The sequence below is a fragment of the Pongo abelii genome, chromosome 14 (assembly GCF_028885655.2).
Source record: "Pongo abelii isolate AG06213 chromosome 14, NHGRI_mPonAbe1-v2.0_pri, whole genome shotgun sequence".
NCBI lineage: Eukaryota > Metazoa > Chordata > Mammalia > Primates > Hominidae > Pongo > Pongo abelii.
Genome location: NC_071999.2, coordinates 1,782,167 through 1,804,415, shown reverse-complemented (window position 1 = coordinate 1,804,415; position 22,249 = coordinate 1,782,167). Strand labels below are relative to the sequence as shown.

At 36.2% G+C, this 22,249-nt stretch overlaps 1 long non-coding RNA gene across 3 annotated transcripts; it reads left to right on the top strand.

Annotated features, from left to right (window-relative positions):
* Positions 1–21,358, top strand: LOC134759872 (uncharacterized). Of its 3 annotated transcripts, none has more exons than XR_010136714.1 (9): positions 1–642; positions 1,499–1,598; positions 2,794–2,861; positions 11,285–14,313; positions 14,437–14,551; positions 16,823–16,927; positions 17,730–17,776; positions 20,114–20,205; positions 21,254–21,358. It is a non-coding gene; the product is annotated as an uncharacterized LOC134759872 (long non-coding RNA). The 3 variants fall into 3 exon arrangements; XR_010136713.1 differs by lacking the exon at positions 17,730–17,776 and having other exon boundaries at positions 420–642; positions 11,757–12,720; positions 14,181–14,313; XR_010136715.1 differs by lacking the exon at positions 17,730–17,776 and having other exon boundaries at positions 466–642; positions 11,757–12,720; positions 14,181–14,273.
* The last annotated feature ends 891 nt before the right edge of the window (positions 21,359–22,249 follow it).

The following is a 22,249-nucleotide window of genomic DNA, read 5'->3' as shown; positions in this document are numbered from 1 at the left end:
CCCACAGCACTCGTGACGTCCGCGGCCCTCAACATGGCGCTTCATTCTATTTTAGGGTATTTCCTGCTTGTTTCCTGCACACACAGTCGCACGAGGCACAGCCCCGAGTGACCCGCGCACCAGTGGCCCGCGCTTCCAGAAGCGCCGCCACAGGCGGGCGAGGGCAGCCTGAGCCGCTTCCCGCCCCCGCGGGGACCGTCGCCAGCCCGCAGCTCTAGCGGGAGGCGGTTCCACAGCGCGCCCGGCAGCCCCACCACAGCCAGCACCGGCGCCTCAGGCGGGCTTTCCTCCCCTGGGGAGGCGCGAATCCTCAGGGGCTCCTCGAGAGGGAGCCAGGGAGCAGCTGCGTGCGGACACCTTTCGGCCCTCTGCGGCCGCCGTAGCTCTCCGGCAGAAATGCGGAAGTGGAAATCTCAGCCATTCAGCGTTTGGGTCAAGACGAAGGCGGGTTCTGGACAGACGCTGTCAAGGAGTGTTTACTTCGCCTCCACTTCTGTTCCTCCCCGCCCTGGTGCTGCTGCGGGTCACATACTCGTCCTGAGTCGGCTTCAGCCTCTCCGTGCAGGAGTCTCCCGGAGCCATGGCCGAGAACTCTTATGTGAAGTCGACCAAGCTTGTGCTCAAGGGAAACAAGGCGAAGAGGTGGGTCCTGCAGCTCCAGCGGGAGCCTCCTCAGTTCTTTTCGGACGCACTCCACCCCCGCGAATCCGGTAGAAGTCGTGGCCCGGAGAGCCGGTTTTGTGGCGTCCCAGGCTTCGCCCTGGCCCCTCTCCAGGCTGGACAGAGGCAGGACCGCGGTTCCTGGCGCCTGTGCAGAGAGGAGCATCCTCCCGCGCGGACGACCCTGGAAACAGGATAGACGGGCGGGTGACCCGTGGCCCCGTACCCACGAGTGTGGGTCCCCTGAGGCATCTCTCCAGGCCTCTGCCTGGTGGTCTGCCTTAGTCTGATCTCGTAGTTCATGATAATAACTTCCTTTGTTAGGGATGATTATTTTCTCCATTGTCTCTTCCTGGAAAAATTATTGATTAACTTTTTCTAAGCTAATATGTAGAGGGAAACCAGGATGAATCACACAGGATGAATTTTTGAGGTGTATATGGGCTTTGATTGGGATGTGGGCTGGAACCTGCACTCTGTCATTTACTAATTTTGTAATTTGTGGCAAATTGCTTAATATGTCTGAACTTCCATTTACTCATTAACAGATCAAATATCTTTGAACCTCCGTTTACACATTTATACTTTCAGACCATTTTTTATACCTTTAGAAGACGGTGAGGATTAAATGAGAGAACATATATGCAGTAAATAAATTGAGCCAAATGTGAGGAGGAGGTCGTAGTGGTAATTTATTAGCTCTTTAGGAGAAAAATACCTGTGCACTCATATCCCTGCTTCTTTTTTAACTGGCAGATTTGCCCGAGGTTGACTGTGCATACAAATATTTAGCATTCCTCCTGGTCTCCGTGATAAACAGAGGTTTTGATATTTTTAGGCGAGATGGAAAGAAAGTATCAAGGAGTGAGCTGAAGCCACTGCCCTTGGGAAGCCTCTCGAGGAGTCTGGGCTCATGAAGATGCCAGAATAAGTGACAGGTATATCCTGAATGAATGTGAGATTTTTAATGTGTGAATTTCCTGTGAGGAGAGGAGAGTTATCTTCTGAAAACTTTATGATGAAAATGCAGACAAGAGTGTCTTAAGATTATCGTAATAATCATAGTTAATGCTTATATAGCACTTTCAATGTGCCAAGAAATTGTAGGCGCTTTGCACGTTAACTTTTTTCAAATCGCTCTTGGTTTTTTATTTTTTTATTGCGATGTAATTCATAATTATAAAATTCAGCCTTTTGTACAGTCAGTGGATTTTAGTATATATTCAAGAGGTTCACCACTGTCTAGTTGCTCAGCATTTTCGTCATCTCAGAAGGAAATCTCTTCCTACCCATTAAAGCAGTCACATCCCATCCTCTCCCTCTCCTAGTCCTTGGCAACCACTAGTCTGCTATCTATGTGAAATTGCCTATTGTGAATATTTCCTAAGAAATCATGCAACATGTGGCCTTTTGTATATGGCTTCTTTCACTTATAACATTTTTGAGGTCCATCATTGTTGTAGCACTTGTTCCTTTTTATGGCTGCGTAGTAGTCCATTGTATGGATGTAACATTTTGTTCATCCATTCATCAGTTGATGAACATTTAGGTTGTTTCCCCTTTTTGACTATTGTGACTAATGCTAGTGTGAATATTCTTATGTAATATTTTTGTGGGCGTATGTTTTCATTTCCCTTGGGTATACATATTTAAGAGTAAAATTGCTGGGTCATATGGTAACTCTTTAACTTTTTGAGGAACCACAAACTGTTTCCTGTAGATGCTGCACCATTTTACATTTCCACCAGCAATGTGTGAAGATGCATATTACCTCTTAATTCTCACAATAGCCTTGAGAGTTAAGTTATTATCCTAATTTTTTAAGTGGGGAAACTGACTCCCAGAGAGATTCAGTACCTTTTCCAAAAATCGTAGAGCTAAGAAGTGACAGAATCAGGATTTAAAATCTGGCAGTGTGGCTCTACAATCTGCTTTGAACTTTAACATAATATGTACAAAGCCTGAAGCAAATTCTCAGTACTGTATTTAAGAGGGCATAGCAATGTAAGTCTTCCTAAATCAATAATTTATAAACGAAACAGCTTAAAAGACTTCCAAGTTTCAATCTTACGATATTTATTTATCACACAAATCAATATACCTAAACTCATCTATATAAATTATGTCCTGTAGTAAGAAGAAAAAGAGCAAAGGTAAGAAGAGAAAAAGAGAAGATGAAGAAACCCAGCTTGATATGGTTGGTGAGTCAGTTTTCAGTGCTCTATTCTGAAAAATGTTAACATTTCTTGAGATCTCATTGAAAATATTTTCCTAATTAGAAATTTATGATGTATTCATATTTGTCTTAAAGTGCTTAAATATTACCTACAGTTGTAAATTCCATTTATTCTTTAGCACAGTAGATGCTACTGATGCCTTTACTTCATTGTCAGAACAGAGCACAGGAGAGAAGAATTACAACTCTCTGACTTAGTAGGCACCATTAGACTGCTTAATAGCCGGAGATTGTGATACATAATTTTAAAGGCTTAATGTAAATGTTATTCAACCAAATATATTTTACAAGTTATTTTCTTTGAACATGTATACATTTTAGTTATAGAAGTCAGTTGTCTCGTAAACGAAGTATCTTCACAGGAAAAATCATTATTTTGTTAACTCTAAAATGAATGAAAAATTTAAATAAAATATCAGGGTAGCCTGTAAATGATACTAGAAATAAACTGACCCAAACACACTTAACCAGCCTATTTTCCATTTAGTTGTTTCCATACCTTTTTTTCTCTTTTAAAACTTGGCAAGTTGCATTTTGAATCTTCATAAATTATGGTAGCTTAAAAAATATATAAAATATGGAATGGTATAAAGCTAATGTTCTCGAAGAATCATTGCTTTTCAAATGGCAAATCAACAATTCTAAAATTAGGGTAAATATCTAGGGTAGATACGTAGATGTGGAATTGCTGTGTCAAAGGTTAGGTGACTGTTTAACTATGTAAGAAACTGCCAAAAATTTTCTAAAGTGGTTGTGCCATTTTACCCTCCCACCAAGAATGAATTAGTGCTCCAGTTACATCCTTGCCAAGAGTTGATGGTGTTATCAGTCTTTTCTCCCAGTCTGAGTTTTACATTTTCAGTTTCTTAATGGTGGTTTTCAGATGAACAGCTTTTTTTTTTTTTTTTTTTTTTGAGATGGAGTCTCGCTCTGTCGCCCAGGCTGGAGGCCAGTGGCGTGATCTCGGTTCACTGCAAGCTCCACCTCCCAGGTTCATGCCATTCTCCTGCCTCAACCTCCCAAGTAGCTGGGACTACAGGCACCTGACACCACGCCCAGCTAATTTTTTGTGTTTTTAGTAGCGACGGGGTTTCACCATGTTAGCCAGGATGGTCAGAAGCTTTTAATTTTTATAAAGCTTAGTTTATTTTTTTCTTTTATGGTTACTGCCTTATCTCTTTGATCTAAGAGATCTTTGCTTACCCCAAAGTCAGGAAAATATTGCACATTGTCTTTTAGAGGCATCATCGTTTTAGTTTTTACATTAAATCTGTCATTAATCTCAAATTAATTTTTGGCATGGTGTGAGTCTGGTTTCAAGATTTACTTTTTTTTTTTTTTAACATCTTGATAACCATTTATGCCAGCACCACTGGTGTTTCCTTTTTCCATTAATCCAGTTTCGTATCTTCATAAAAAATCAATTAACTTTCTATGTATTGGTCTTTTTCTGGACTCTGTTCTATCGATTGTCTGTTTTTCTGTTGGTATGTTTCTCTTGATTGCTATAATTTCATGAAGTCTTGAGATCAGGTAGTGTGAGACCTCCAACTTTATACTTACTAACTATTAGTTTATTAATTTCTACAGGGAAGTCTGTTGGATTTTCTCAGAGAATTGTATTGAGTCCAGATCATTTGGGGGAGAATCAACATCTTAATACTGGGCCTCAATATTTCATAATTTTCAACGTAGCAGTCTTGCATGCGTGTTTAAAAATTTATTCTTAAGTATTTTATAATTTTACACTACTGTCAATAGAACTTTTGAATTTGATTTTCCAGTTTTTTGCTGTTAGTATGTAGATCTACAATTGATTTTTGTATAGTGACTTTGTAGTCTGAAAATTCTGTTTCACTTATTACTTCTAGTGGTTTGTTTATATAGAAAACTAAGAAATTTGCAATTATGTTTCCTGTGACTATCGTTTTACTTCTTTCTTTCTAATCCTTATGTCTTGTCTTGCTTTTTATTGGTTTATTATACTGTTCAGGACTTCCATAGTGTTGAACAGAAGTCGCGAGAATGGGCATAATTGCATTGTTTCCAAGCTTAGGCAGAAAGCTTTCAGTAGTCCACCATATGGTATGATGTCTGTAGGGTCTGCAGAGAAAACCTTTATCAAGATGAGGACATTCCTTTTAAACTTTGTTTCTTGGGAGTTTTTATCATAACGATGTTTAATGCTGTCAAATGCCTCTTTCTGTATCTGTTGAGACGATTATACAATTTTCTTCATTCTGCCTATGAATTACATTGGTTTCATTTTCAACTTTTAAACTAACTTTACATCCCTGAGATAAACCCCACTTGATTGTGGTACATTGTCCTTTGGGATATTGCTAGATTTGATTTCTAGGTTTTTTTTGGTTTTTTGTTTTTTAACATTTCTATATTGGTGTTGATGGGAGATATTGGACTTTTGTATCCTTTTCTTGTAATGTCTTTATTTGATTTTGGTGTCAAGGTGATATTGGGTGTCATAAAATTAGATGGAAAGTGCTGTCCTTCCCTGTTTTTGGAAATAGCTGTATAAGATGGGTATGATTTCTTCTTTACATGTTTGATAGGATATACCAGTGAAGTCATCTGAACCTAGAGGGTTTTGTTTGGTTTGGTTTTAGTTTTTTGTGGGAGAATTAAGATTTTTTAAGAGACATTTTCAGATTTATCTGTTGTCAGTTTTGTTAATTTGTGTCTTTTAGGAAAATTTCCTTTCATCCAAGTTGTTGGATTTATTGGGATAAAATTGTTCAGAATATTCCTTTAATATCCTTTTAATGCCTGTAGAATCTAATCTGTATTGCAGTCTCTTCATATTGGTAATTTGTGTTTTTTCTGTTTTTTCCTGGATCAGTCAGTCTAGCTGGAGGTTTATCAATTCTTTATAAGATCACTTATTTTAGATCATTAATGATATTTTAGTACAGGGGTATTCAATCTTTAACTTCCCTGGACCACAATGGAAGAAGAGCTGTCTTAGGCCACGCATAAAATACACTAACGATAAGCTGATAAGCCAAAAAAAAAGAAAAAGCAAAAAAACTCTCATAATGTTTCAAGAAAGTTTATGAATTTATGTTGGGCTGCATTCAAATCTGGCCTGGGCCACATGCAACCCTCAGGTTGGACAAGCCTGTTTCAGTATTACTTATTTTCTCTTTTTTTCATTTTCTATTTCATTTATTTTCAGTCTTTTTTTTTCCTCCCTTTAACTTATTTTCAGTTTTCTTTGCTCTTGTTTTATTGCTTCTTAAGAAGGAAGTTAGATCTCTTCATTCCACTTTAGTTTTAGTTATAGTCAACACATTTTGCTTTCATTTTCATTCCATTCAAAATATCATCTAGTTTTCCTTGTGATTTTTCTTTTCATGGACACTTGAGTTATCTAAAAGTGTATTGATTTTAATTTCTACTACATACAGATATTGTAGGTATGTTATTGTTGCTGATTTCTAATTCATTCATAGTATAGTTGGAGAACATACTTTCTTAGTGAATTTCCATGTACACTTGAAAAGAATGTGTATTCTGCAGATGTTGGTTCAGGGTTTTTTTTGTTTTTGTTTTTTGGAGATGAAGTCGCGCTCTGTTGCCCAGCAGGCTGGAGTGCAGTGGCACTATCTCGGCTCACTGCAGCCTCCACCGCCCAGGTTCAAGTGATTCTCCTGCCTCAGCCTCCGGAGGAGCTGGAATTACAGGCACCTACCACCACGCCTGGCTAATTTTTTAAATATTTTTAATAGAGGCGGGGTTTCACCACGTTGGCCAAGCTGTTCTCAAACTCCTGACCTCAGGCGATCCGCCTGCCTCAGCCTCCCAAAGTGCTGGGATTAAGGATGTGAACCGTGGCGCCTGGCGGTTCAGTGTTCTTTAGATGTCAGTTAGATCAACTGGTGGAGCTTGTGACCATGCACATCTTCTGTGTCCTTACTGATTTTTTACTCATCCTACAATGTAGTGAGAGTGATGTTAAAATCTCCAGCTGTAATTCTAGATCTGTCTACTTGAGCAGTTTTTGCTTAAAGTATTTTGAAGCTGTCATGTGTACACATTTAGGATTGTTAAGTCTTCCTTATAAATTCAGTCTTTCATTTTCATAACATTTTAACCTTTATTTCTGTTAAATGTCTTGATGCCTAGTTAAATTATTTGACCACCCTTTTCCTCCTGTCAAGCCTGGGCCTTTGTTAGTTTGTGCTTATTTATTAGGTTTTTGCCTGTAGACTTAGACAGTGACTCTTACTCTAGGAAAGGCTCATCCTCATGGGCCTCTGTCACATGTTCTAGGTATACTTGGTGAGTTCTCACCACTCTGCTATGTCCCAAATTTGTGTGATCTCTGGCATCTCCAGTCAGCCCTCAGAAGTGCCAGCCACTCTGCATAGGCCTTGTGGAGCCGGTTTGCTGTATGCACTCCCCCCAGCCCTTGGCCCCAGACCTGCAGAGAACTTTCGCATACACTTTTGAGGCCTCACCTGTATGTAGTTCCCTCTTCTCCTGTACCTTATTCTATAAACTCCAAACATGTTAGCACTGCAAAACTCTCAGCTTAGTGACAGTGACATTGCCTCATTTTTGGAGGTCTCTACCTCTCTCTGTGTGGTCAAGAAACTGCCATTCGGCAGAAAACAGAAGTGTGTGTGAGATTTGCTTCCTGTGTTTTCCTGTTCTCAAATATCACAGTCCTGTTCTGCCTGTGTTCCAATCCCCAAAAACAGTTTTCTCAAATATTCTATCCAGTTTCAGTTTTCTCATTGGTCATCGTGGGAGGGCAAGTCCATCTTGGCTGGAAGAGGAAGTCCTTCTGTGACTTTTTCTCTTTGTCCTTCCACCTTCTTTTGCATTGTGGATTTTCTAAACTTGCCGTATAAGTAAGCATGTGTCTGTCTATTTGTGAAGGGAAAGAAAAAAACCTTTTAATTTTTTAAGGCTGTTCTGTTGGTTGCTCACAAGGATCTGAAGGGATTGGTAAATAGGATGAAAGAAATTCTGTCTTTCACATGGAGAATACCATGTGTGACATTAATAAAAATGAGCATGTCTGTAAGCAAGGAGTTTCACTGAGCTCTGCTAGATTCAGAAGCAATTGAACTTACAATATTGTAGTTTGCAAAACACAGATTTGATTTACCCAGGATCTAAAGCTAAGTAAGCTATGGGTTAATAGAAGGTCTGTGAAGGGTACTTAGACTACAGTAAGATTGGGGAAGAAAATTCCATTTCCAAATCTAAGATATATCTTTCCTTTGTGCCAAGCAAATAATGAAGGCAGAGATTTAAAGGGGCCCTTAGCACAGAAGCACTGGGTTAGTCAGAAGGCGAGGTGAGCTGTCACACAGCATTGATGCTAGAATGAGGGTGCCCTGGTAGTATCTTATCAGCCATGACTCTGGTGCATCAGGCCTTTTTTTTTTTTGAGACAGGCTCTTGCTTTGTTGCTCAGGCTGGAGTGCAGTGACATGATCATGGCTCAGTGCACACTCGACCTGGTAGGCTCAAGCAATCCTCTCACCTCGGACTCCCGAGTAGCTGGGACCACAGTCTTGTACCACCATACCCAGCTAATTTCTTAATTTTTTTTGTAAAGATGGGGGTCTCCTTTTGTTACCTAGGCTGACTTTGAACTCCTGGGCTTAAGTGATTCTCTTGCTTCCACCTCTCAAAGTGCTAGATTACAGGCATGGCAGACATATGTAAACATTCTAAACTATGTGAAAATATGTGTAAAGTTTTATTATGCATTGTAAGACAACACAGCGGGATTATTTCACCATCTGCCTAAGGTTTAAAAGGAAATAACTTTAAGCATGTGTCTAAATAGCAGGTAATGTTTTAGAGCAGATTCTCTTAAATTCAGCTTGGGCGTCTGCAGCATATACACAGCTTGAGCTGTAACCTGACATAGAGACAGGCAACTTCAGTGCCCACTGTTCTTAGGATCCACTGCTTTTTCACAGCTAAAACCCCCGAGTGGCACTGTTAAGTATTATGTTACGTTACTTTAGTCGTTAAACATATAAGCATACCTCCAAAGGTTGAATGTAGGCCACTTGCAGAAAGTAGGCAGAATGCTCACATTTAATTCTTGATGATAGTGTGTTTAGCTTTCTTATTCTTTGAAATCTCATTGAGAAAAAATGCTGGCATCTGCTCAAAGTAATTTCTTTTTCAGTTGACAATATTATAAGTAATGTTATTGTATCATTTCCCTACTTGGACAGAGTGTGAAAATTTTGAGGAGTTTGTCTGCCAGAAATTTCTTCTTCATTTGCAAAACATTAATGAGATGTTATATTTAAATGATTTTATTTAATATTAAGTGTACTTGGTGAATGTGTCATAGAACATACAAAATAAAACTAATTTAAAATTATTAACTATTACGTTTATAAGAATTGCTAATCATAACACTGTTCATAATGATTCTGAATAAAGCATTATTTCTTTTACGGAAAACAATTGCAGCTATAACTCAGTCATCTAAATTGTCATTAGTTTTATTGCTTTCTAATCGTCTTTAGCTGAAATTTTAATTTTGATTAATGTTCTTTTTCTCCATTGGTTTTGTGTGTGTGTGGAGGTAAAATACACAGAATATAGAATTTGCCAGTTTTTCTATTTTTCCGTATACACTTCAGTGGCATTTAAATGCATGCACCATTTTTCCTTCCCACCAGCATTGCAGAGGGTTTCAGTTTCTCCACATCCTGCCAAACATTTGTTTTTCTGGTTTTCTTGGTTTCTGTTTTTTGTTTTTTGTTTGTTTTGATAATAGCATTCTAATGGGTGTGAAGTGGTATTGCATTATGGTTTTGATTTATATTTCCCTAGTAACTAGTGGTGTTGAGCGTCTTTTGAAGTGCTTATTGGCCATTTGTATATCATCTTTGGAGCAATGTCCGTGTATATCCTTTGCCCAGTTTTGAATTGTGGTATTTGTCTTTTTGGAGTTCTCTATATAGTCTGGATGTGAATTCCTTACAATGTATGTAATTTAGAAATATTTTCTTCATTCTCTGGGTTGCCTTTTACTCTGTTGACAGTGGTTCTTGACGCACAAAAGTTTTTAATTCTGATGAAGTCCAGTTTGTCTATGTTTTCTTTTGTTGCCTGTGCCTTTGATGTTCTATATAAGAAATCATTGCCAAATTCATTTTCGTGAAGCTTTTCCCATTTTCTTCTAAAAGTTTTCTAACTTTAGCTCTTATATTTAGGTCTTTGGTCTATTTTAAGTTACCTTTTGTATTTGGTGTTAGATAAGGGTCCAACTTCATTTTAGCTAAAATTTTATGTATTTTAAAATTGATTATGAAAAGCATGAAATGTTTAGTTGAATAGAGAATTTTGTGCAGTGGAATTAACTGAATCTTTAAAACCTTTTTATTATGGAAATATCCAAACTAACCCATACATAGAAGAATATAATGAGTCCCCATGTGCCCAGGCCCCAACATTAATTATCAATATTTTGCCAATCTCGTTTCATTTACTTAATCACCCACACACACATTTTTTTTCTGGAAAATTTTAAGTAAAATCACAGATATTATGTCATTTTACCCATAAGTACATAAGTGTACATTTCTTAACGTGATATGTATTTCTCTCATCACCTGTTTTGTTCTTTATTTTTATACATTATACTATGTCATTATCAGACCTTGTAAAATTAACAAGAATTCCTTAATATGTCATATCCAGTTGATGATTGGCTCATTTCTAGTCTAGTTAAAGTGCAATTTAGGAGGAGGTTTGAGTATAATTTTTAACATTAAGATATAAACTTTTATAACAACCGTTAAAATAATTTTTGCTAGAGTCTAACATTTCTATTGGCAAATTGGAAATTAGTATACGCAGACACAGATTCTGCTCGTTTTGCTTTCAATCTAAACTCATAGTGAAGATTACTGGCAGGGTGCCGTGGCTCACACCTGTAATCCCAGCACTTTGGGAGGCAGAGGCGCGTGGATCACGAGGTCAGGAGTTCAAGACCATCCTGGCCAATGTGGTGAAAACCCGTCTCTACTGAAAATAAAAAAAAAATTATTCGGGCATTGTGGCAGGCTCTTGTAACCCCAGCTACTCAGGAAGCTGAGGCAGAGAATTGTTTGAACCCGGGAGGCAGAGGTAGCAATAAGCCAAGATCACGTCACTGCACTCCAGCCTCGGCGAAAGAGTGAGACTCCGTCTCAAAAAAAAAAAAAAAAGATTACTATGCTAGAAAGTCTTCCTGTAGAGGCATTTTTAAGAAACATTATGATAGGCATTGCCTCTGGAAAGCAGGCATGAATAGATGGCTGGGGTCTATCATGAGAGAGACCGTTCTCCATATATCAATTTGTATGTTTTACATATTGTCTTTTGTTTTGGTCTTTTTTTCAGACAGGACCTTGCTCTGTCACTCAGGCTAGAGTGCAGTGGAGTGATCATAGCTCACTCTAACCTTGAACTCCTGAGCTCAAGTGATTCTCTTTCCCAGCTCCCCGAGTAGCTGGGATTACAGGCATGCACCCCCATGGTTGGCTGTATGTTGCTATTTTGTATCTTAAAAACCTAATTCTGACTGTGCTGGTAGTTGCATGAATCTGTGCAGATACATGCTAACATACACATGTAAAACTGGTGAAATCTGAATAAGCTTCATGGATTATATCAATGTCAGTTTCCTGATTCTAACAGTGTATGATACTTATGCAAGATGTCATCATTGAGACAAAGTGATTAAAGGATATGTGAGACCTTTGTATGATTTCTTACGACTGAAAATAAAAAGTTTTTAAAACTAAGTTATAATAACAAAGAACTCTGTGTCAAAACTAAAATATAAAGTTGAAATGTCAATTTTATTTTTTAGGAATCTGGTGGAGAGTAAAAAACTTTGGCAAAATTTCAGGAACCATAGCCATTGAAATGGATGAGGGAACCTATATACAAGCACTCGACAATGGTCTTTTTACCCTGGGAGCTCCACGCAAAGAAGCTTTGTGTCTGGAAGGGAAGATCCTGCCACAAGTGTAGATTTTAGGACATTCATTCACTTAGGCCAAACTCTAACTAGTCTCAAACATTTTCCAAAGGAATGGAACCATTGCATTTGACTCTTCCATTTTTTTTTAATTCCTTAATATTTACCAGCCATTGGCAAGTCCCTCTTTCTAATATAAGCATTGGAAAACATTCCGTGTAGTTCCAGAAGAGTATCTTTGGAAATCAAAACAACATGAATAATTAAAATAGTAAGTGGAAAGAAAAAAGAAAACCTATTTGAGTCAAACATGTTTGAATTTCTTTTTTATTCAGACCTGTTACCAAAACTAACCTGGGTGCATTTAACAATTTGAAGTTTCCTCATTTTCTTTAGCCCATTAGAGGAAGCACTAATGAGATACAAAGTAATTAGAAGATAAAAAGCAGTATCATTTGGTCAGCAAGGCCATCCATTGAATAAATGAAAGCATTTAGCTTTTTAAATAAGTGCTTATTTATGACCGTATTTTAAAACATAAAGAGAAGCTATCTCGAAAGTTATTAAATAAGCATTAATCACCCTGTCTTACTCAGTGTATAAAATTAACACTGTAGTTAAAAGAAGGTAAAATAGATCTTGATTCCAAAGATATAGTATTACAGTGACATCAGTATATCTGAATATTCTTACATTTAATTGCAGAAGAAAATAACCACATTTTTTAAAGCAAAATAATGTCTTTATATTTACAGCAAATGTCAAATTTATTTTCAAATTTTTTTTCTCCAATAACTGATGAGGGCCTTAGTCTTCCAGAGCAGTTTATGGCTGTCAAATTATCTATTCCCAGGTGAGCTTATGTTGTAATATAATTAGTAACCAGTTATTTTAAAAATTTAATTGTAGTATCTGTCTTAAGCCCATGGTAATTTTGATATAAAAAACAAAATAGCTTTTTTGAAAAGTAGATTTTGTGATCTACTTTTAATGGATTTCCTATCAATATATAATGCTAGGCTGGAAAAAAGATGTGTAAGTTAAAAAATGAAGATTAATAATTTCACACACCAAATAAGATAGATTAAAAAATAAATAAAATAGTACAAAACCTGGTTCATTGTTGCTATGATATTTAAACTCCCTGTTTGGAAGTCTAAAGACAAACAGGAAGACTAAAAAAAGGAATATTGTTGAAACCAGCAGAGAATGTTACAGCATCGTAACGACAAAAGAATATTTTTACTCACTATTTTTACAATCAGTTTATAAAATAACCTTTTTAATTCTCACTTTGTGCAGAATTATAGAATGATTCTTTGGGTAAAAGATACTGAAAGTGAATTTACATATTTTAGTAATTGGTTATATCAACACGATAATGATTTCCGTTATATAATCATTAACGTATGAAGGAGTAAAAGTCAATTCTGGCATCCGAGGAAATTCTTGGTAAGGTGAAAGAAATCATAATTTTAAAAAATCACATTAAGATGATTATTTCTAGAGTTTCTTTGAAAGTCTGATAAGTAGGGTGAAAGGCAAAGAATAAAAGCAGAGGAAGAAAAAATTCAATAGTTTTAAACTGCTTTACAATTATAAACAAAAAAGGATTATAAAGAAAATTAACTGACAAATGAGGAAAATATTTGCAACAACCTTAATAGGCAGTGAGTTTTTACTCTTCATATGTATCTTGTATAGAATTCATAGCACTGAAGACCCCAGTAGAAAAATTGCGAACAATCAGATCTGAATAGAAAAATGGACAAGGGACATTACCAGATAATCTAAAAACTAAAAAGGAAAGGAAAAGAAAATCAATTGTTATTCTAGTTAACTACTAAAATGCAAATTAATAGGATACTGTTTTTTTTCCATATCAGGTTTTCAAGTATTTTTTTAGAGTCATAATGTTTAAAAAAAAATCCATGAGACAAAACATACTCTGTTAATTTAAGGTAAGAATGTAAATGGAAGCAGCATTTTCTGGAAAACAATTTGATGACATAAGAACTTTATAGTTTATACCCTTCGATCCAATTATTTCTGGGAATTTTTTCTAAGGATAAATCAGTTTTATATACAGAATAGATGTAAATAGAACTATTTATGATAAGTGAAAAAGTAAGTTTTAGTACTGTATTATTGAACTTTATAACTAAAGAGGTATAATTGAAGAATGATGAATTTTGAAAATATTTGTTACATAATATGTAAGGTACAATGTTTATATTAAAAAAGCAAAATATAAAACTAAATTTAAAACTGCGCACACCACCATGCCCAGCTAACTTTTTAAATTTTTTGTAGAGATGGAGTCTCACTCTGTTGTCCAGGCTGATCTTGAACTTCTTGCCTCAAGCAGTTCTCCCATTGGCTTCCCAAAGCACAGAGATTACAGGAGTGAGTCACCACTCAGCCACATGCATCTTTTGAACACTTGGTATATGTCCAGTCTGAAATTTTAGATATGTACACACCCACACACATACACATGTCCTGTTTTGATGTTCTATAATTAATTTTCTCTCAGTTTTTAACTTTTATCTATCTTATTAATGTATAGAATTGCCCTGAAATCTGCCTATGGAAAATATCTTGGTATAAATTCAGATGAACTTCTTGTTGAGCGTTCAGATGCAACTGGACCAAGAGAACAGGGGGAACCAGTCTTTCAAAATGTAAGTGCTGTTATTGTTTATAAAATCTTCCTGTCAGTTTAACAGAAAGTCTGTAACAGTCAATCATAATATATTTAAAAAGAAAAAGTAGGATGCAATAGTATAATATATTAAACTGGAATAAATCAGTAAGAACATAGAGCCTAAAAGAGATCTCAAAATATAGTGCAACAAAAATAGCATTAGTACTTTTGCCCACAATTATTTCTGTATACACTTAGTGCCTAGATATTGATCTCATTACCATTGAAGAACCAGTCAATTTTAGGTCTCAGAGTAGGAAAACAGAATAGTTCCTAAGTATCTTCTTTGTAGCAGAAATCATGGATGCTTTCAGAAACATTACAGACTGTAAGCGAACTGTGGAGCCAGCTAAGACCAAGTTGTGACAATTTGCGTATAAAATATAAATAATTATAGTTCATTGAAGTAAATTATCTCTAAAAGACTTTCAGTTCATAAGCTAATAGTTTATGAAAAGATAGTTTTAATATAAGAAGAAAAAAGATAATATACTAATTCTTAATTTTAGTAAGTAGACAGTTGTAGTATATGGATGTTTTGTTAAATCTTTGTTGATACAGAATACATAATTTCCCTTTTCTGTTTGTGTGAGAAGTAAAGATTGAACAAAAATATGTGAGTGCTAAACTGTCTTTAAAAAGTAGATAACTATATCAGAAACAGTAAGGACCAGTGGGCACCACGCAGAACAAGCAAATAGAAGATAAGCTCAGCCTTTGAGTAGCAGCTTTGGTAGTATACAATAATGAACTGAAAATAGGAAGTCAGCAGTGTTTTCTAAGATGACAGATTAAACAAACATCCTACCAGAAAGAGGTAATCACTTAGACTAAGTTCCTCATCCCCTAGGATAAAATCTTGTCAGTGACTTGAAAACTATTTTGACCTAATCCATTGAGAAATGCATTTTTACATTGCAGCCCAGTACACACATATGTATAACCAAAGCAAGAGTTGTACTTAACAATACTTACTTATCCATGTGTTATGCACCTTGATATTTCTTATTCTCTTTTACCCCTTCCTCTGTGTGTCTGTGTGTATTCCTTTTCCCCCCCCACCCACCCAATACAATTCAGGAAACACTACATTGATTTCATTACCTGTAATGTGTTGCAACCGCTTTGAGATGATCCTACTAGTTATGATGAGATACTTCTAATAAAAGTTACACCAGTAGAAAATGCCAATATTTCATAAGGCCAGGGTGATGACTTAGATAGTACTAATAATACAACACTTTAGGAAATTTCATTTCATTTTATTTTTAGGAAGGACACTAAGTTTCAAAAATTTAAATTTAAATGAAAGAGGGTCTTAAAACTCTGTTGCAAAAAGGACTCAGCTGAATAATCTGCGGCAGAGGTTTAAATCGCCTGGACCACACCATGCGATGTGAACCGCCATGTTCCAGGGCTCACCAGGAGCCATCCAGATGAGAGACCACCCAGCCCTTGTGACTTGACTAAGATATTAAATCCATCTTATCAGCACGTTTTTAACTGGATGTGATATAAGGTTAACATATTTTTTAATCATTATATTTATAAATATTTTGTCTAAATGTTATGGTATTCCAAGTTTTCCAAAAGAATCAACGAAATACAAGATATAAATAAACATTTTATTTGTTACGGGAGTTAAGCTAACCAAATTTATAACCCAGATTTAGATACACAAGAAAATCAGTTTTCAAAGTTTTGTTTAATAGCAGTGTAATACATCAAACATTAAACAACTAAAAAAGTATATGAATATTTATTTTCACACACAAAAGTCCCTCAGACATTGATTCTTAAATTCAAAACACCAAAGGCATTGTATATACCTTTTCATGTTTTCTAATTCTGAAGAAAATAAATGTTACTTAAAATGCTAATATTTGAATAAAGTATGCATTCATAATTATGTTCCTGTCTTTAAAGTTAATTTTTCAAACAGAACTAAACAGTTTTATCTTCAGTAGATCTTTTAGAAAGGAAGCAATCCTACCTCATCTAATTAGAATTTAGTCCTACTAGGAAGATACACTACAAATGTTTATTGTGGTAATCTTTGAATAGTAAAATGAAAGGTGATTTTGGTTTCCTTTTCTATATGTTCTTGTATTATATTTTCCACGTTCCTCTCTTAAGTTCTTTTCTGTGATTTTTAAATCAGGGAGGAAAAATTAATTCAGTCTAAACACTTAATGTTTCTTCTAGAAGAAGTATCCTCATGGCTATTTTGTTATTTTGTTTCACTTAGGGGAAAATGGCTTTATTGGCCTCAAATAGCTGCTTTATTAGATGCAATGAAGCAGGAGACATAGAAGCAAAAAGTAAAACAGCAGGAGAAGAGGAAATGATCAAGGTAATGATGACATTTTATACGGATGACTGCATTCACACATGCGATGTGACTATCTCTTTAAAATGTTAAATCATCATTTACTGTCACTTTAAAGATTTAGTTAATAGCTTTTTATAATGTGCTGTTTCAAATAGACTCATTTTTAATTATAAATGCCATAGTGGATGGCTTGTTTATACAATGTGGTAGAGAAATCAGTGCATCTAGGAGCTACCTTGCCATTATCTCCATGGATTAGTATCTTTTTCTGGTAGTTCCACATGCTCTTTTTAAGCTTTCATTTTCTTGTTTTCTTGCTTGTATTTTAAAATCTAATTTTTAAAATAGATAACATGTACACGTGATCCAACATTTTTAAATAAAAGCATATGAAGATGAAGACATATGCCTGCCATGCATCTTACTCACCTGTGTCCCAGCTCCTGTTCCTCTTTCCCTTTGTTTTGTTTTTTTATAGCCTCCTAAAATTTCTTTATAAACATATGAATACATTTGTAATTTTCAACTTTTTTACACTAAAGGCAGCCTCCTCTATAGTCTTCTCAGCTTTTGATTTTTTTTTTCCTTAAAATGGTATCTTGGAGAGTTTTCTACTATTAGTTTGAATGTACAAAATTTTCTCTTTTTCTTGCTTTTCTTCTCTTTCTCTCTCTCTCTTTTTTAACAGCCACATAATATTCCATTTTAGGGATGTACCTTAATTTATGTAGTCTTTTATAGATGGAAAGTTAGGCTGTTTCCAGTCTTTTGCTCTTATAAACAGTGCTGCAGTACGTAACATTGAATATGCATCAATTTGTAGATGTGCGGGTGGACCTGAAGATAAATTTCCAGAAGCAGAATTACCAGGTCGGGGTATATGCGTTTGTATTTATGTAATGCTTGAGCTTCTGTGATGATAATCACTCTATGAAACAAAAAATCATAGCAGAACTTCTGAGGCCTTAGCCCTCACATTTTAAAAATATTTTTATTAATAGTACCTGTCTTCTTTGCATTAGGAGAAACATGAATCACATAAAACATGATTTTTATTTTATTTTTAAAATGTGTGTGCCTCACTAAGCTGGAAATAAAAGTTCCTTATTCCAGGCTAAATTCCCTCATCCGTAGTTAGACACGTTATCCATTGCACCAGTGGCCTGTGCCCTCCCTAATCCTACTGTTTGTTTTACATCATTGTAAAAGTTAAACAGACATCTTCATATCAAGGTGAAATTCTAAATAATACTGTTAATATAACCTAGGTAAATCAGGTAGTTAACTGGAATTTGATGAAAACATTTAAGGCTTAATTTCTTAGACTCACAAAAGCCACTGATCTTTAATGATAAACATATACCAGGATGTGTCTAAAGAATAACTCCCCCCTTCTTGACACATGGTTTTTCTGTGTCTTGGCATTCCAACGCAGTACTGAGCATCGTGAACCTTGCTTTGTTTGTCTCTGTTGGGAATCACAAGTTGCATCCAGTCTGACCCAGATTTGCTGGCATTGTGGGGGCCAGAGTGGAAGGCTCTAAGAGAGGGGGCAAATGCCTTTTCTAAAATGCCCTTCATTCTTATAATTAGAGCATAAAAATTTGTTACATTTTTCTCTACTGTCATTGTAATTTAAAAGCATCTCTCAATTCTCTGGACATGATTCATGTTAGATTTCCGGTCATATGTTTGATTTTCTTTTTAGAATAGTTTTAATTTCAGATAATTTCAAATCTAAAGCTCAAACAATTTCAATCTAAAATGTAGATATTTTCTTACAGTTAGAGAAGTGAAATGCTATATTTTTTCACTGCATGCATCCGGCACATGCGTTGTAGTCTTGAATTTCCATAATGCTCCTGTCAGGTGGATGTGAGCTCAGCCTTACAGACAGGAAGACAGCCTCTGACCCTCCTTACATCCTCGTGGTTTTTGTCAGTCAGTTCATGGAAATCACAGTGATTTCAAGGTGTGCTAAGACAGGATGGGTACCCAGGCTCAGCTGACTCCAGAGGCCACTCTCAGTATTTCATAGCACATTGCTTCTCAGGAAACAGGTCATTGAGGAAATGCAGATGGGTTTGTGACTTGCATTTAATTTAATTTATTTATATTTTATTGTATCATGTTTAAATTTTTTTCATCTGGATATCATCACAAAAGTGTTATTGAAGGCAACAATTGCAAACATATGCTGTGCTGTTCACTTATACAAAGACACAAAGATACACAAAGATTGCATTTTTCACTATTTAAAGCAATTTTCAGATGAAATACAAAGTTTTCTGGGTCTCTTTGGTTAGTCAATTACTTGGAAGCTCTGAACAGTGATTATTTAGGACTCTTTTTGTACCATTTAATTGCAGGCTGTCCTAATTAATCTCTGTCAGCCCTTCACCTTTAGGACCTTGTCTTATCTACCAGAACACAGATCCCTCTTACTAAAGGTAGCATTGTGTTACAGGCCCTAGCAGGGAATATTTTGAGGTCTGGGACCCCTCAAATCAAAACTGTCACAAACATGTCATTGGCACAAACATGTTATTTGTCATCACTTTCTAAGCAGCTCTGAAACTGGACTCTGGCCACAGAGATCCCTTAGGAGACATGAATCCTTACCATTGCCCATTTCCTGTCCTGTGGGTGATCCTAATTGTTGAATGCAGATTAATTAACTTATGACATGTGATAGTAAACATCTATCCAACTTAGGAAGACATAAGAAGCTACTAAAAGAGGTGGGTTCCAATTAATTAAAAGCAAGTTGTGTAATGTTAAAAGTTTTAATAGTTTGGTAATAGCCTGTGCAATGTAAAATAGCTATTGAGCTTTCAATCTGATCAAATGACACTTGTCTACTAGGGATAATTTCATCCTAGTATATTCACTTGGAGGACAAATTTAAATTAATGATTGCTTTATTGCCTAGCAGGATCTGATGTATGAAATGTTTCTGAAATAATTTTGTCTGTAGTGTTTCTGACACAAGGGCTGAGGAGGAAGCATATGATAGCACTTACTCATATAGATTATATATATGAAGTAAAAACACATAGCCAGAACCCGTCTTTTTCTGAATATTGTTGCTCAGTTAATTTTTTCTTCTGCATAAGAAATCATCTCGAATGTTCTTATGTGATATGTAAAGTGGGGAAGGTGGAAGATAAACATATAACCCGTTGGATTCTCTTTTGCAATATCTAGATTAGATCCTGCGCTGAAAGAGAAACCAAGAAAAAAGATGACATTCCAGAAGAAGACAAAGGAAATGTAAAACAATGTGAAATCAATTATGTGTATGTATGCTTTTCCTTTTAGACCTACAGATTTGACAGTGAAGTGCTTCTCAAAGTGCTTTCAAAATAAATTACCTAATTAGCTGGGGATGGTGGTGCATGCCTGTAGGCCCAGCTACTTGGGAGGCTGAGACAGGAGGATTGTTTGAGCCCAGGAGTTCAAGGCTGCAGTAAGCTCTGATCACCACTGCATTCCAGCCTGGGTGACAGAGCAAGACCCTGTCTGAAAAAATGAAAACTGATGGACAAGAAGAGGCAACACCATGTAGCCTCTAGGACAGAGCACTGAGCTAAATGCTTTTTTTTCTTGAGGGTTCAGTTTTCATAATCATCCTAGCACATTATTAATATTTATTACTCTTCCTATGTAGATAAGTAATGTCCTAGAGTTACAACACAGAAAAACAGATGTTTAGTTGTGAGTGTACAAGTATACATCAATTAAGTGCCAGATTTTGATAATCACCAGCCGCTCATTCAAGTCGTATGTTCCAAAGTTACTCTTACCCTTTTTGTACATTACTTGATAAAGGCAATGTTTAATTACATATTTCCTGTTAACTAGCTGGTAGAGTTCATACCTAAAGTCAGTAAATAATGTTAAGAATTTTTTCCAGCTGAGCAAATGAATATGTATCTAGTTGTAAGAAATCAAGAAGAGGATATAAAATATAATCAGGATGTGGACTCTAAAGCAGAATAAGCTGTATGTCCTGTAACTTTTATCACTTGTAATTAATAATACAGCATTCTCACCCTGTTAAATGGAAATTCAGAGCACCCTTAAATTCCGGAATAATTAAAATTGCTATTTGGATTGAAAAAGCCCTTAGGCAACATTTATTGAATATTAGGAAATAACTTTTATAAGATTAGAATCCATTTTTTATAGAAACCAAATTTAAAAGTATACATATTTTAATATAAGTGTTGTGGTAATAACCAAAATTGAACACACAGTTTTAAAGCTTTTTATATTTAGTAGCAGTTGAATATATATGGCATGTTTTACATAGATTAATTTTTTTATTTTTCTTTGTTTAAACAGGAGAGCCAAATTGAAAGCCGACAGATACTGCAAGTGACTGGGATTTTTGTTTCTGCCTCATCTTTTTGTGTTTTTTTCTGAATAAAATATTCAGAAGAAATGCTTTTCAGAGTTCTTGATTTGTTGTGAAATTATTGTTTACCTAGTAGCTAGTTTAACCAGGATTACACAAGTTTAATCAGGATTCTTCATGGATGTACTTTTTAGCTAACTACAGTTTTCACATGGAAATGAAACTTACAGTACACATTTAACGTACCACAGAATTTTTTCTGGATTTCCTGTCCTGAAGCATGAAGTGTACTAGAAACCAATTCTTCCTGTGCTACTTGTGGAATCTGCCTTATTGGATCATAATCTTACTTTACTTTATATAATAGATTCTTAATCAGTGCCTTTAATAAAAGTTAGTTAGAAACTCCCAATCCAATCAATCAACAAGGCTTTGGTTCTACCTCCAAAGTACTACCCACATCACAGACAATCCAAATATCAGAACTAGGGGGCTGGGCAGAGAGGACAAATCATCTATTAGGGAGTGGGACAGAAAGTGGAAACATTACAAAGAAGCAAGTAGGCTCAGAGCAGAGGGGAGAGTAGTACTGGGGAAACTCCCTGCTGAGGACAGGTTTGCCACAGTGGATATGTATGTGACACCTTTGTCCTTGTGGGCTGGAATGGAAGCTGATAAGGGAATAGGAACAGCTCCAGTCTACAGCTCCCAGCGTGAGCGACGCAGAAGATGGGTGATTTCTGCATTTCCAGCTGAGGTACCGGGTTCATCTCACTGGGGAGTGTCAGACAGTGGGTGCAGGACAGTGGGTACAGCGCACCGAGCATAAGCCGAAGCAGTGCGAGGCATCGCCTCACCCGGGAAGAACAAGGGGTCAGGGAATTCCCTTTCCTAGTCAAAGGGGTGACGGATGGCACCTGGAAAATTGGATCACTCCCACCCTAATACTGCACTTTTCCAACCGACTTAGCAAACGGCTAAGG